Source organism: Perognathus longimembris, chromosome 4 (genome assembly GCF_023159225.1).
Source record: "Perognathus longimembris pacificus isolate PPM17 chromosome 4, ASM2315922v1, whole genome shotgun sequence".
In the NCBI taxonomy this organism is placed as follows: domain Eukaryota; kingdom Metazoa; phylum Chordata; class Mammalia; order Rodentia; family Heteromyidae; genus Perognathus; species Perognathus longimembris.
Window position 1 is genome coordinate 91358234 of NC_063164.1, and position 14896 is coordinate 91373129.

A 14896-nucleotide genomic window follows, 5' to 3' on the forward strand; every position below is an offset into this window, starting at 1 on the left:
CAGTACAGCAGTTGCCTAGCAAGGCCAAAGACCTGATTTCAAGTCTGTATATGAACAAAAAAATGACTTTTATTTCATTGTACTTTTTTGGGGAGTGAGGTGGGTGGTATGTCCCAGTGCTTGAACTCTGGGACTGGGTGCTGTCGCTGAGCTTTTGTGCTCAAGGCTAGTGCTCTATCAATTGAGCCATAGCTCCACTTCTGACTTCATTTGTAGTTTAGTGGAGGTAAGAGTCTCATGGACTTTCCTGCCCAGGCTGGGTTCAAACCACAATCCTCAAATCTCAGTTTCCTGAGTAGTTAGGATTACAGGCATGAGACAATGGCACCTGGTTCACTATATATTGTTTGAAGCACCAATAATAAAAGCAGAAAAATCAAAGACTCATGAAAAATACACTAAATGATGGCTTAAAAAGCAACCAAATTTTAGGCTATACAAATATTTATCACGAAATTTTGATCTTGATCCAACTCAAATTAAAATGTCTTATTAAATATGTACAAGTAAACAACTCACATCACAAAGATATACATCACTGGATAGGGGGCTTTTATTTTTTTCCAAGATACTACAAACCCAATAATATATGGCACTGAAAAGAATATTCTGCTATAAATTCGCATAATAAAGCCAGCACCAGTGGCTCACTCCTGTATTCCTAAGTATTCAAGAGGATGAGATCTAAGGATCACAGTTTGAAGCCAGCCCTGGCAAGAGTATCTGTGAGACTCTTTTCTCCAGTTAACCACCAGAAAACCAGAAGTGGTACTGTGGCTCAAAGTGGTAACCTTGAGCCAAAGCACAGGGACAGTGCCCAGGCCCTGAGTTCAAGTCCCACAAATGACCATGGAATTTTTTTTAATCTATATAAATCAATGTAAGATAAACTCAGCAGACCTATGTTTACCTAACTCAAACTAAAAACAAAACAGGCAGTGGTTCTCAGGAAATACTCAAATACATTATTCACAAAAATAAAGAGGACAGGTATGGTAGAAAATGTCTGACTAATCCCAACAATCATGATCACCAACTGAAAACCATCCCTGGTTACATGGTAATTTCAAGGCCAGCATGGGCCAAATTTGGGGAAAATGCATGATGAATGTTGTGAGTGAAACTGTCCTTAGCTAAGACTGAGATGCAGAGTGGAGGTATGCAGACTAGTGAAGTTTAAAAGATTAAGTCACAGTTCCATTTCAAGACAATGGTATTTATTTACATGTGATTTACATTAACAGTAAAGTTTATCAAAACTCATTGTTGAAAATAGTACCCTTAAGTATCCAAACTTAATGCAATAATCTCCTCCCTTAAATCAACTCATCAGTTCCAACCTCTTCTTAAATTAAACTAGAATATACCTTACTTGTGGCTTTGTTGTACATGAATTTGTCCGGCACACTCAAGGAAACAGTAAACTAAAAAATCCAAAGAAATTCTAAAACCAAAAGTTGTTCATTCCCACGCACATATGCCACAGCACAGCTGGTGCGGAGAGGCTCATGTGAGTTCAGTATCATCAGATGTGTTCGTATCATTGTGGGAACTATCACAAGTGTTTCCCTACCCTTGATTTTGTAGATGTGCTGACCAGGAAGCAAATGGTACCCCAAAATGAAGGAAAAGTCACTGTCATCCTCCCAAGCCAAAAAGGGAACATAATGTGCTCAATCGAAGTGGTAAAGTAAAATTTTTAGTTTGTGGGAAAATGGTATATGCTCAGTGAAAATTGGGCAATGTTATGATAAAAATGAATGAAGCAACCACAGTGCAACACTGTACTCTGTGCATCCAGAACACTTGAAGTATTTCTCAAAGACAGAGTCTCCAGACTATCTATCCACCCATATCAACCATGTACTTCAATATGTTCTTTACTCCTGCTATTCCTTTTAGTATCATTCTTTGACATATACGATTTAAATAACACGTGTTACTATCCAGGACTTTGTGGGATGCCTTCTGTGCATGGTGGTACCATTAGTCCAACTTAAAAGCAAGGAGATGTAAGCTGGGAAAGCCTTGCCCAGTGGCAGGGCGAAGATTCAAAGCCAGATTGCTGGCGTTTGATGAGTAGGTAGCTCATGTTTGCATAACAGAGTAAGAATGAAGATTGCACCAAGTATAATCTATATATTGTGACTTGTGAAAGAGCTAGAATTTAAACTTTTCTTTATCCTTATTATTGAATCATGATAAAAAGTAATTCTTCCATTTCTGTCATTAAAATGTAGGACAACAATATTTCTAATAGTTTCCCTCTTTATTTTTTTTTCTTTCTTTTGAGACAGGGCCATGCTATGTAAGCCCAGACCGGACCGACTCTGGATCCTTCGTCCCTCTGCCAGTTGTGCACCATCACCACAACCAGCTCAATTTTAAAGTCTTCCTGTGTTGTTCAGACTAGCCTTATCCTTCCATTGCACTGGTTATTGACTCTGCAAAGATATAGCAAACTGGTACTATGCTATAGCAATCCTCCACTAGAATTGGGGTTTAGCTCACTAGAGCACATGATTCACCAGGAACTAGATTGAAACCTGAACATATCATACTACATACACACCAAACACAGACCTCCAGATTATAGTAGATCATAGGACCATTAAGAGAAGCACAACATATGCTTCTACTCAAAACATATTTAGCTTCAAAAAAAAATCTCATCTAGACAGAGAGCATACAATAAATTTTCTACTAATCTTGAAATCTGTTGTATCTCTAGACTGTACTAACATTTTTTCAATGCAAAATTATGTACTGTACCAAACACGTAAAAATCTGAAATGACAACTATGGAGTTTAAAAGCTGTATATTAGTGATAGAGAGCTTGCTTGGCATGTGTGAGGCTCTGGGTTCCATTCACCAAAACTGCAAACAAACAATGAGACCAAGGGGTTGGGAATGTGGCTTAGCAGTACAGTGCATGAAGCCCAGGGTTCCATTCCTCAGGACCACATAAACAGAAAAGGCCTGAAGTGGTGCTGTGGCTCAAGAGGTAGAGTGCTGCTAGCCTTGAGCAAAAAGAAGCCAGAGACAGGGCTGGGAATGTGGCTTTGTGGTAGAGAGCTTGCCCAGCATGCATGAAGTCCTGGGTTCAATTCCTCAACACCACATAAAACAGAAAAAGCTGGAAGTGGTTCTGTGGCTCAAGTGGTAGAGTGCTAACCTTGAGCAAAAAGAAGCCAGGGACAGTGCTCAGACCCTGAGTCCAAGCTCAGAACTGGGCAAAAAGAAAAAACAACAACAAAAGCCAGATACAATGCTCAGGCCCTGAGTCCAAGCCCCAGCACTGCCCCCTCCCACAAAAAAAAAAAAAGATCAAGTGGCTCACGCCTGTAATCCTAGCTACTCAGGAGGCAGAGATCTGAGGATCACTGTTCAAAGGCAGCCAGGGCAGGAAAGGCCATGAGATTCTTATCTCCAATTAACCACCAGAAAACCCAACATGGCTCTGTGGCTCAAGAGGTAAAGTGCTGGCCTTGAGCTGAAGAGCTCAGGGACAGAACCCAGGCCCAGAGTGTGTACGTACAGACACACACACACACACACACACACACACACACACACACACACTCAGGGACAGCACCCAGGCCCAGAGTGTGTACGTACAGACACACACACACACACACACACACACACACACGACCAAGCTGGGTACTGGTGGCTCATGCTTGTAATACTACCTACTTGAGAGGCTGAGATCTGAGGATCAGGATTCGAAACCAGCCTGGACAGAAAAGTCCCCATAAAACTCTTACATCCAATTAACCGCTTAAAATCTGGGAGTAGAGCTGTGGCTCAAAGAGGCAGAGCAACAGCCTTGGGTAAAAGTGCTCAAGGACAATGTCCCGGCCCTGAGTTCAAGCCCCATGCCTGGGAGGGGGGGGGGGGGGAAGGGGACCCAAAAATGAACATTTTGTATAAATGGGGTGGGGGAGTATTTGTACTGGGCCTAGAACTCAGGGCTTTATACTCTTGCTTAGTTCTTTTGCTCAAGGCTGTCATTCTACCACTTGAGCCATACCTAAAACTCCAGATGGTTAATTGTAGATGTCTCAGATTTATTTTGGCTTCTAACCTCAATCCTCATAGCACAGTCTCCTAAGTAACTAGGATTATAAGTATGAGCCCACTGCCCAGCATGAAATAGCAAGTATTTTGCTGTAAAATTTTTAGCAAGAACCTTGTTCTAAAAAGTTTTGATCTTGCAGAATGGGAATGTGGCTTAGTGGTAGAGTGCTTGGCTAGCATGCATGAAGACCTAGGTTCAATTCCTCACAAAAAGATGGAAGTGGCGCTGTGGCTCAAAGTTTAGAGTGCTAACCTTGAGCAAAAAGCAGCTCAGGGACAGTGTCCACGACCTGAGTTCAAGCCCTACCCAGGACTGGCAAAAAAAAAAAGTTTTAATCTTACTACATATAAAGAAAAGCTACAAGAAGAAGGATCTCATATTGGAGGCTTGCTTGGACTACAAAATGTTTCATTAGACCAAATATCAAAAAGCAGGGTAAAAAGTTTCCATTTTTGTTTGTTTGTTTTTGTTTTTGCCAGTCCTGGGGCTTGGACTCAGGGCCTGAACACTGCCCCTGGCTTCCTTTTGCTCAAGGCTAGCACTCAACCACTTGAGCCACAGCGCCACCTGTGGCTGTTTTCTACATATGTGGTACTGAGGAATCGAACCTAGGGCTTCATGTATACCAGACAAGCACTTTGCCACTAGGCCATATTCCCAGCCAAAAGTTTCCATTTTTAAGTTTGTTTCAAATCAACAATATTTTAACATTACTGTGGCTCTAATGAAAAAATAAAAATACAATGTCTCTATAATCTAAATCCATTGTTAAAATTTTCCAGGGTTCTTATAAACATTCAGAGCTAACATGAAAGAATTTGACAAAGCTGGGTGCCATGATATCTAACTATAAGAGGTTAATTGAGCCTAGGAATTGGAGGCAACATATGAACTCATGAGCCTGAGCAAAATAATAAGATCTTCCTCTACACACACACACATCAAAAAAAGAGCTATGCTGGTTTCAATAACAGAAATGACATTATTTCCATACAGAAATTCTCTAAATCAATATTAGTGTAGTTCTACTTGAAGAGGTCTGTAATGTATCTACAATATGTCAAATGGAGGTTCAACTTTTTTTACTTGAGGAACACTACCAGAACATAATCTAGATGTCTGGTAAGTATTAAGGCTTCAGTCTTAGTTACAAAACTAATTTTCCTGGATTTAGTTTTCACATATTGACAAAAAAGATTCACTACTAAGAATTTTCAATTTATCAATCAAGGGGGAAGCTACAGAGGAAACATTTCTTCAATCATATTGGAAAACAAATTTGAATCGGAAAACCTCCATATTTTAAAGATATCCCACACTTACATGAGAAATGCTTTATAAGCACATAGTTTTAAAGTTTCCATGTTTATGTTCTAGGGAAATTTGTTTACTGTCATATATTTCAACATTTACTTTAAAATACATATTATGTAAAAATTAAGATAAATAACTATTAATTGGGTTCCAAAAGCAAGCAGCTTTCTTCATCACTTACAGTGCTTATGCTCATAAAAACATCCTGTGTTGGGGCTGGGAATATGGCCTAGTGGCAAGAGTGCTTGCCTCATATACATGAAGCCCTGGGTTCGAATCCTCAGCACCACATATACAGAAAACAGCCAGAAGTGGCACTGTGGCTCAAGTGGCAGAGTGCTAGCCTTGAGCAAAAAGAAGCCAGGGACAGTGTTCAGGCCCTGAGTCCAAGGCCCAGGACTGGCAAAAAATAAATAAAATCCCGTGTTGGCACTTCACCTGATACACAGAACATAGGAGTTAAATCAATACATGAATGACCACCTGCTAGACCCCTAAGCTAGAGTGAAACTGTACAAATGTGATTCTTTTAAGTAGAGACTTGTCTAACATGTCTGTAGCACAGAGGAAAAAGATTATATAGGCCTACAGTCTGATAACTCAGACTGATAATTCAGCTAATTTTTTTTTATTTTTATTTCTTGCAAGTCCTGGGGCTTGAACTCAGGGTCTGAGCACTGCCCCTGGCTTCATTTTGCTCAAGGCTAGCACTCTGCCAACTTGAGCCACAGTGCCACTTCTGGCCTTTTCTATATATATGGTGCTGAGGAATCGAACCTAGGGTTTCATGTATACGAAGCAAGCACTCTTGCCACGAAGCCATATTCCCAGCCCCAATTCAGATAATTTGACAATTTTATGTATGTATATTTTGGGGGGAAGAGGGGCCCCAGGGCTTGAACTCTGGGCCTAGGCACTGTCCCTGAACTCCTTTTGCTTAAGGTTAGCACTCGACCACTTGAGCCACAGCGCCATTTCCATCTTTTTCTGTGATTAATTGAAGATAAGAGTCTCACAGACATTCTTGCCCAGGCTGACTTTGAACTGTGATCCTCAGAGTTCAGCCTACTGTTTAACTAGGATTATAAGCAAAAGCTACAGCAAGAGCCACCGGAACCTAGTTTATACTCTTATAAGTAAGAGTATACTCTTATAAGTAAGTAACAGATCATACTTATGAAAAGCTTTTAACAATCAATTTTACATTTGCTGTTTTGTATTAACTTAGGCCATATATAAAATAAAGACAAGACTCAACCCAGCTGTAAAGAACTAATGAAATAAAATACATAGTCTTCAAAAACAGAGAACTCTCTCCCCCTCCTGGCTTCCTCCCTTCTTACCTGAGGTCTTCACTAACTACAAAATTATTCTCTCTCAAATCTACCCTTCCTCTAAGATTTATAGAGCTTAGCACCAGTGGATCAATGCCTGCAATCTCAGAGATAGAGGTTGGAAACCAGCCCAAGTAGGAATGTCTATGAGACTTTTTTTTTTTGGTGGGGGGGGGGGGGGTGCTGGTCCTGTGTCTTAAACTCAGGGCCTGAGTGCTATCCCTGAGTTTTTTTGCTCAAGGGTACAGTTCTACTAGTTGAGCCACAATTCCCCTTCCGGCTCTGTTTCGAGTAGTTTACAAGACATGTCTCAGAGGCTTTCTTACCCAGGCTGACTTTGAAGCAATCCTCAAATCTCAGCCTCCAGAGGAGCTAGGATTATAAGCATGAGCCACTGGCACCCAGCTCCATAAGGCTCTTATCTCCAATTAACCAGCAAAAAACCTCAAGTGGTAGAATTCTAGCCTTGAGCAAAAAAGCTCAGTGACAGTGTCAGGGCCCTGAGTTCAAGCTCCCAGTACTGGCTTGTGCATGCACTCACACACACACCCAAAGCAGCTTTTATGAGAAAAACACCCATTCTCTACCTAAGGCATTGGATTAAGAATATCCAGCTACAAAAGTTCCTACTGTTTCATCTTGACTCTAGAAGATATGAATCGGGAACTTGTTATAAGACCTAAAATACTGTCTTCAAAAGAACATCATTTTGTAGGTCTCTGAAATGTGTAGCAGTTTTTTAGCTGCTGATAGAAAACCAAGTACCTCACCACATTTTATTGGTATTGGATATAAAATGTTTCATACATTCACTACAATCTTTTCTTCTTTTTAATCATGAAAATTAGTGAACTGATATGATTTAAACTCATCTTCTGGTGTTGCCATGCAAATTCAAAATCTCAACTTCAATGTATGAGAACCAGTTTTTTTTTGTGTATTCTGGAGACAAAGAGTTTCTAATTAGCATCTCTAATTTGCATCAAACTCTTAAATCATCATGACTCAGCCTGCAAGTGATACGATTACAAGTCTGTGTCATTCCCATAGAGAACTTCCCCAGAACTTGTATTCAGGGGTACTCACTCTTCTATGGCTTTGTTGTTCACAACTGGAACTTTACCACTTGAATCATGTCTCCAGTCTGGCACTTTGCTGGCTAAACAAAGACTAACCTTTGCAGGCTTTTCTGCCAGGGATGCTTATGAAGCACCATATTCTAGGTCTAAGCCTCCTCAGTATTTAGGATTACAGGTGTGAGCCATCAGCATCCAGCTGAGCAATAGTTAAACAAAAAAACAAAAACAAAAAAAAAAAAACACACTTTTTCCAGGCACTGGTGGCTCAAGCCTATAATCCTAAACCACTCAGGAGGCTGAGACATAAAAACTGCAGTTCAAAGACAGAAAAAATCCATGAGACTCTCATCTCCAATAAACTACTCAGAAAAAAAAACAACAGAAGTCATGCTTTGGATCAAGTGGTAGCTTGAGTGCTAGCTTTGGGCAAAAGAAACTCAGGGACAGTGCACAGGCCTTGGGTTCAATCCCCAAGACCAGCACCATCCCTCATTAAAAATGATCTTAAAAGCTGGGAATATGGCCTAGTGGCAATAGTGCTTGCCTCCCATACATGAAGTCCTGGGTTCGATTACCCAGCACCACATATACAGAAAACAGCCAGAAGTGGTGCTGTGGCTCAAGTAGCAGAGTGCTAGCCTTGAGCAAAAAGAAGCCAGGGACAGTGCCCAGGCCCTGAGTTCAAGTCCCAGGACTCGCAAAAAATAAAATAAAATCACTAGCAGGTAAATCTTGCCTATAATCCTAGGTAGTTAGGAGACTGAGAATGGGAAGATCATGGTTTGAAATCCACCCAGGCAAAAGAGTTCACAAGACCCCTTTCCCAACCTCAAGGCTGGGTGTAGTGGTGTATACTTGTTATCCCAGCTATGAGGGGAAGACAAAGGTCGGGAGAATCATAGTGCCAGACCATCTTTGTACATTCAAGCTCATAAGATTATCTCAGTGAAAGAAACAAAGTGTGCTGGTGCCCACCTGTTATCCCAGCTACTAGAAACTGGCAGATGTTATGGTCTAGATGCCTGCCTGCATATAAAGGAAGGCCCTATTTCAAAAATAACCAGTGCAGAAAAGAGCTGAAGGTGCCGCACAGGTATAGAGCAACCAACCTAGCTAATCAAAATCCAGCACTGCTTTAAAGAAAAGAAAAAAAAAAAGGAGTGCATTCGTGTGAACTTAAAAAGAACAACTGTAAATTCCATGTACAGGGCTGGGAATATGGCCTAGTGGCAAAGAGTGCTTTCCTCGTACAAATGAAGCCCTGGGGTCGATTAGTCAGCACCACATATATAGAAAAGGCCAGAAGTGCCACTGTGGCTCAAGTGGCAGAGTGCTAGGCTTCAGCAAAAAGAAGCCAGGGACAGTGCTCAGGCCCTGAGCCCAAGCTCCCGGACTGGCAAAAAATATATATATATATATTACATATATACACACACACTCATATATATTCATTCTATGTACAAATCTATTGACATTTTGACACTCAAAATAGAAAATCAGGACAACTGTGTCTGTAAATAAAATTCCCATTCTACGACAGTAACAATCATCAATAAACAAGAGAAAAATAAAACAAAGTCCACCATCTATATTTGTGAGTTCCATACCTAGTCTTCAACTTCTGACAGAAAACATTTGGGAATAATTTGAGTATAAACTAAACACATATGCTTTTTGTTTGTCCTTATTCCCTGAGTAATATAACTGCATCTAGCTGAGACATCAGCACCAACAACAAAAAAAGAAACATAAGTTCTAGAGAAGGTTTTGTAGCAGCGAGGCTAGAGGTGAACAATGGAGCATGCTGAGCATATTCAAGGCCCTGAGTCTGATCTCCTCCACCACCAAAGGAAATCAAGTAGATGAGAAGATGTGTATAGGTTTTATGTAAGGACATGAGTTTCTACAATTTTAGGTATCAGCAAGGGTCCTGGAACCCATCCAAGATCTGAAGGGATAACTGCAACTTCGTAAATAGCCATTTTAGTCCTTAAACAGCAATATGTGTTTCTCAAGAATTAGTTAAATGTTCCTAAGTCAATGAGGCTACTAGTTTTTTTGGTTTGGTTTTTTTTTTTTCGGGGGGGGGGGGGGTGCCAGTCCTGGGGCTTGAACTCAGGGCCTGAGCACTATCCCTAGCTTCTTTTGGCTCAAGGCTAGTATTCTGCGATTTGAGCCACAGCGCCACTTATGGCCTTTTCTATATATGTGGTGCTGAGGAATCGAACCTAGGGCTTCATGTATATTAGGAAAGCACTCGTCACTAGGCCATATTCCCAGCCCCAGTATTATCTCTTCATATATCTTTTCTTTTTCTTTTTTTTCAGTGGGAAGGTTGGGGTGGGGTGGGGTGATATCTTGCTATGTTATCCTCCTTCATGAACAAACCACCATGGAGAGCCTAATGTACTAACTTCCATTGTGGTAATATACTAGCAGGAAACTACCAGGTGAAGTTAATCAGAAAATAGTCTTCAAAAATTGGAGGCAAATCAACAAAAGAAATTTAAAGAACAGAGACTGAGATAATAGAAACCACAAAATCATAAAACTTGAAGGAAAGCAGAGAAAAAAGTATTTAATGAAAATATAACCAAAATCCTGTAGTAATACTAAGGCTGAGAAGAGGAAGGAATTTCTAGAATAATGACATTCTTTATCTACAGGTAGTTACATGTAAAATTATATTTAGATCTGTGTACTTTAAGTACATAACAACTACAAAGTAGTATAAATCTTTTAAATTGTTTTGAGATTAGGATTTGGGGGTTGCCTTCACTACTTGAAACAATAGGATAAATATTATCTAATGTCTCTACAAACATTTGGCAACATTTTCTAAGATATGTATCTCATCTTACTCTCTCCAAACTTTTCATATTTGTGCCACTTCTAGAGTTTGAACTTGGGGCCTGGGCACTCTCTCTGAGCACTTTTGCTCAGTACTAGCACTCTACCACTTGAGCCTCATCTCCACTTCTAGCATTTTGTTTTGTTTGGTTGTTGTTTTTTTTAAACCAGTCCTGGGGCGTGAACTCAGGGCCTGAGCACTGTCCCTGGCTTCTTTTTGTTTATGTTTTGTTTTTGCTGCCAGTCCTGGGGCGTGGACTCAGGCTCTTGAGCCTGTGGCTCTTGAGCCACAGCCGCCACTTCCTGCTTTTTTCTATGTATGTGGTGCTGAGGAATCGAACCCAGGGCTTCAGGTATACGAGGCGAGCACTTTACCACTAGGCCATATTCCCAGCCCCCACTTCCAGCATTTTGACGTTTAATTGGAGATAAATAGTCCCACAGAATTTTCTGTCCAGGCTGGTTTTGAACTTCGATTGTCAAAACTCAGCCTCGTGAGTAGGTAGGATTATAGGCATGAGCCACCGAAGGCTGGCTGACTTTTTTTTTTTTTTTAACAAGAACAAAGGTCAGTATTTATTTATTTATTTAGCCAGTCCTGGGCCTTGGACTCAGGGCCTGAGCACTGTCCCTGGCTTCTTTTTGCTCAAGGCTATAGCACTCTGCCACTTGAGCTACAGTGCCCCTTCTGGCCATTTTCTATATATGTGGTGCTGGGGAATCGAACCCAGGGCTTCATGTATACAAGGCAAGCACTCTTGACTTCAGATTTTTTTTTTATTTTTTTTCTTTTTTTGGCCAGTCCTGGGGCTTGGACTCAGGGCCTGAGCACTGTCCCTGGCTTCTTTTTGCTCAAGGCTAGCACTCTGCCACTAGAGCCACAGCACACTTCTGGCCTTTTTGTATATATCTGGTGCTGAGGAATCGAACCCATGGGTTCATGTATATGAGGCAAGCACTCTTGCCACTTGGCCATATTCCTAGCCCTTAACTTCAATTTTTTTTTTTTTTTTTTTGGCCAGTCCTGGGCCTTGGACTCAGGGCCTGAGCACTGTCCCTGGCTTCTTCCCGCTCAAGGCTAGCACTCTGCCACTTGAGCCACAGTGCCACTTCTGGCCGTTTTCTGTATATGTGGTGCTGGGGAATCGAACCTAGGGCCTCCTGTATCCAAGGCAGGCACTCTTGCCACTAGGCTATATCCCCAGCCCCTTAACTTAAAATTTTAAAGTCTTCCTTAAAACATGAAATTACACAGGTAACAGAAAACTTAATTCAGATTAAATATTATTAAATCCAACCATTCATCTAAAACTGAGACCTTCTACCTTCAATAATCTCCACAATAGCTGGTAAGCTACACATGGCACAATTTAACAGAGATCCACAACAGCCCATTCTCCACTGTCTGGGAAAGACTTTATATAACTAAATGCAAATATGATGCTGTACATTCCCACCCCCTATTCTAGACCTGAACGAGGTAAACTCAATTTTATTTTTTTTAAATTTCTAAATATGTGAAAATACCTACAATGGTCTCTTAAGGACTGGGATTTTGGTTTGGGTTGTGCTGAGTTATGTTTGCAATTTTGTAATAGATCTCACTACATAACCCAGGCTGACCTTAGAACCCCAGAACCCAAATGATCCTTCCTGTCTCAACCTCCTAGGTAGGTCATGTACATGCTACTTACTCTACCTCTGAAGTCTCTTTTAACCAGTATGAACAATAACTTAAGTTCACACCAATCCTATAAAACTCAGGATAGTTTTCACATGATCTCTAACAAATCATTCTAATAAATTTTGGAATTCAAATTAAAAATTCAAATGCAGGACATCAATATTTCTCTCTTAAATTTCACATTTTAAAATTTATATCATACTATCTATAATACTGAAACGTTTCTGTATTTCTAAATCATCTATAAACTTATAAAGCAAGCTATCTAGATTCCTTAAAAATGGAAATATGACTTAGCAGTAGAGTGCTTGCCTAGCATGCATGAAACCCTGGGTTCAATTCCTCCACACCACTTAAACAGAAAAGCCAGAAATGGTGTTGTGGTTCGAGGTAGAGTGCTAGCCTTGAGGCCCTGAGTCGCAGCAACACAACTGGCAAAAAAAAAAAAAAAGTATTCACCAGACAGGGCCAAGTAAAGAGTCTTACAGAACTCCCTGTATACTTGTATACTTGCCTGCCAGAAAACAAATGTTCAATGAAAACTTACTTTGGGTATGACCTTTTAATTGTGCAAATGAAAATCCACAGGAACTTTTTTTCGAAGCTGTGGTTAAGTTAAGCTAAGAGGTGGTATTCTGGGTTCTAATTCCTTTCCTATCGGTGCTTAGTCTTTACCTCCTGAATAAATCTCAGTGTAACCCCTTCTATTTACACAACCTAGTATATACTTTATAACCTATATGGTATTTGAATGATTTATTATGGCTTAATACCTCAAACACAAAAATAATATCATTTCACAATTTTCTCATTATAGCTCAGAAAGACAATCTCCTGGCTGACTTTCTTCTGAAAAGGAATGCAAAACCAAGCACTGGTAGCCCACACCTGTAATCCTAGCTACTCAGAAGCCTAGGATCCAGAGTATATAGGTTCAAAGTCAGCTTGAGCAGAAAAGTTCACTCGAATTCATCTCCAAAATAACCAACAAGCAAAGAATGGTAGATGCACAGTTGAACGTGGCTGGAAACACAAGTCATTTTGCTAAGCTCTATATAAAGCCACACTGCTAAGTCCACAACTCAGTCAAGGACAAAAGGAAAAATTTTTAATTATAAGAAAAAATGATAATACTGATTAAAAAATTAAGCTCCAGGGGGCTGGGGATATAGCCTAGTGGCAAGAGTGCCTGCCTCGGATACACGAGGCCCTAGGTTCGATTCCCCAGCACCACATATACAGAAAACGGCCAGAAGCGACGCTGTGGCTCAAGTGGCAGAGTGCTAGCCTTGAGCGGGAAGAAGCCAGGGACAGTGCTCAGGCCCTGAGTCCAAGGCCCAGGACTGGCCAAAAAAAAAATTAAGCTCCAGGGCTGGGGATATGGCCTAGTGGCAAAAGTGCTTGCCTCATATACATGAGGCCCTGGGTTCAATTCCCCAGAACCACATATACAGAAAATGGCCAGAAGTGGCGCTGTAGCTCAAGTGGCAGAGTGCTTAGCTTTGAGCAAAAAGAAGCCAGGGACAGTGCTCAGGCCCTGAGTCCAAGCCCCAGCACTGGCAAAAAAAAAAAAAAAAAAAAAAAAAAAAAAAAAAAAAAAAAAAAATTAAGCTCCAAGCTGGACACAGTGGATCACGCCCGTAATCCTAGCTACTTAGAAGGCTGAGATCTAAAGATCACAGTTTGAAGCCAGTCCAGGCAGGAAAGGCCCTGAGACTCTTATCTCCAATTAACCACTAGAAAACCAGAAGTAGCATTGTGGCTCAAGTGGTAGAGCGCTAGCCTTGAGCTGAAGAGCTCAGGGACAGCGCCCAGGCCCAGAGTTCAAGCCCCATAACCGAGCCCCCCCGCCCAGAGAAATTCCATCTCACTTGATATCTCTAAGTTATTATGGAAAAAAAACACTAAAAATTGTAATTGATGAATGTTTAAATGCTCACCAACAAAATAATCCACAAAAAGATGGACTAAAGTATGGCTCAAGTGGTAGAGCACCAGCGGAGAAACGCAAGCCAAGTAAACACTAGGCCCTGATTTCTAACCCTCATATGAAAAGAAATGGGCTGGTCGATAAGTCTATTAATTAAATTAGAAAGCTTAAACCACGAGTTGAGAACATAAATTCTGAAACCACACAGCCTAGGTTCAAATCCTAGCCTGACCCCTTATGTACTGTATGATCTTTGGCAGGTTTATTCATCTTTTGGGTACTTTACTCATGTAAGATGAGAAACTACTTAAAGGACCCTTAAAGGATTAAATGAAATAGTTACAACATCCCTGATAAACACTAAGAGGAATCATACTATCAGCTATTATTGCTAAAAATCAAGAAAGTAAAACAAAATCAAGCACACTGAAATAAATAGCTTAAAACTTTAAACTGAATTTTAAATTGAAATTTTAATATTTCTAAACTGGGTCTTGGTGGCCTAGCTACTCAGGAGGCTGAGGTCTAAGGATCAAGGTTAAAAGGAATCTGTGCTGATAAATCTGAGTCAGTAGAGGCATGGCTCAACTGCTAGAATGTAAGCTCTACCACTGCGCATGCGT

General features: G+C 40.7%; 1 protein-coding gene across 5 annotated transcripts in view; it reads right to left on the reverse strand.

Annotated features, from left to right (window-relative positions):
• Wdr33 (WD repeat domain 33) overlaps positions 1-14896 on the reverse strand; it is a 111776-nt gene that overhangs the window by 50953 nt on the left and 45927 nt on the right. The window lies entirely within an intron of this gene.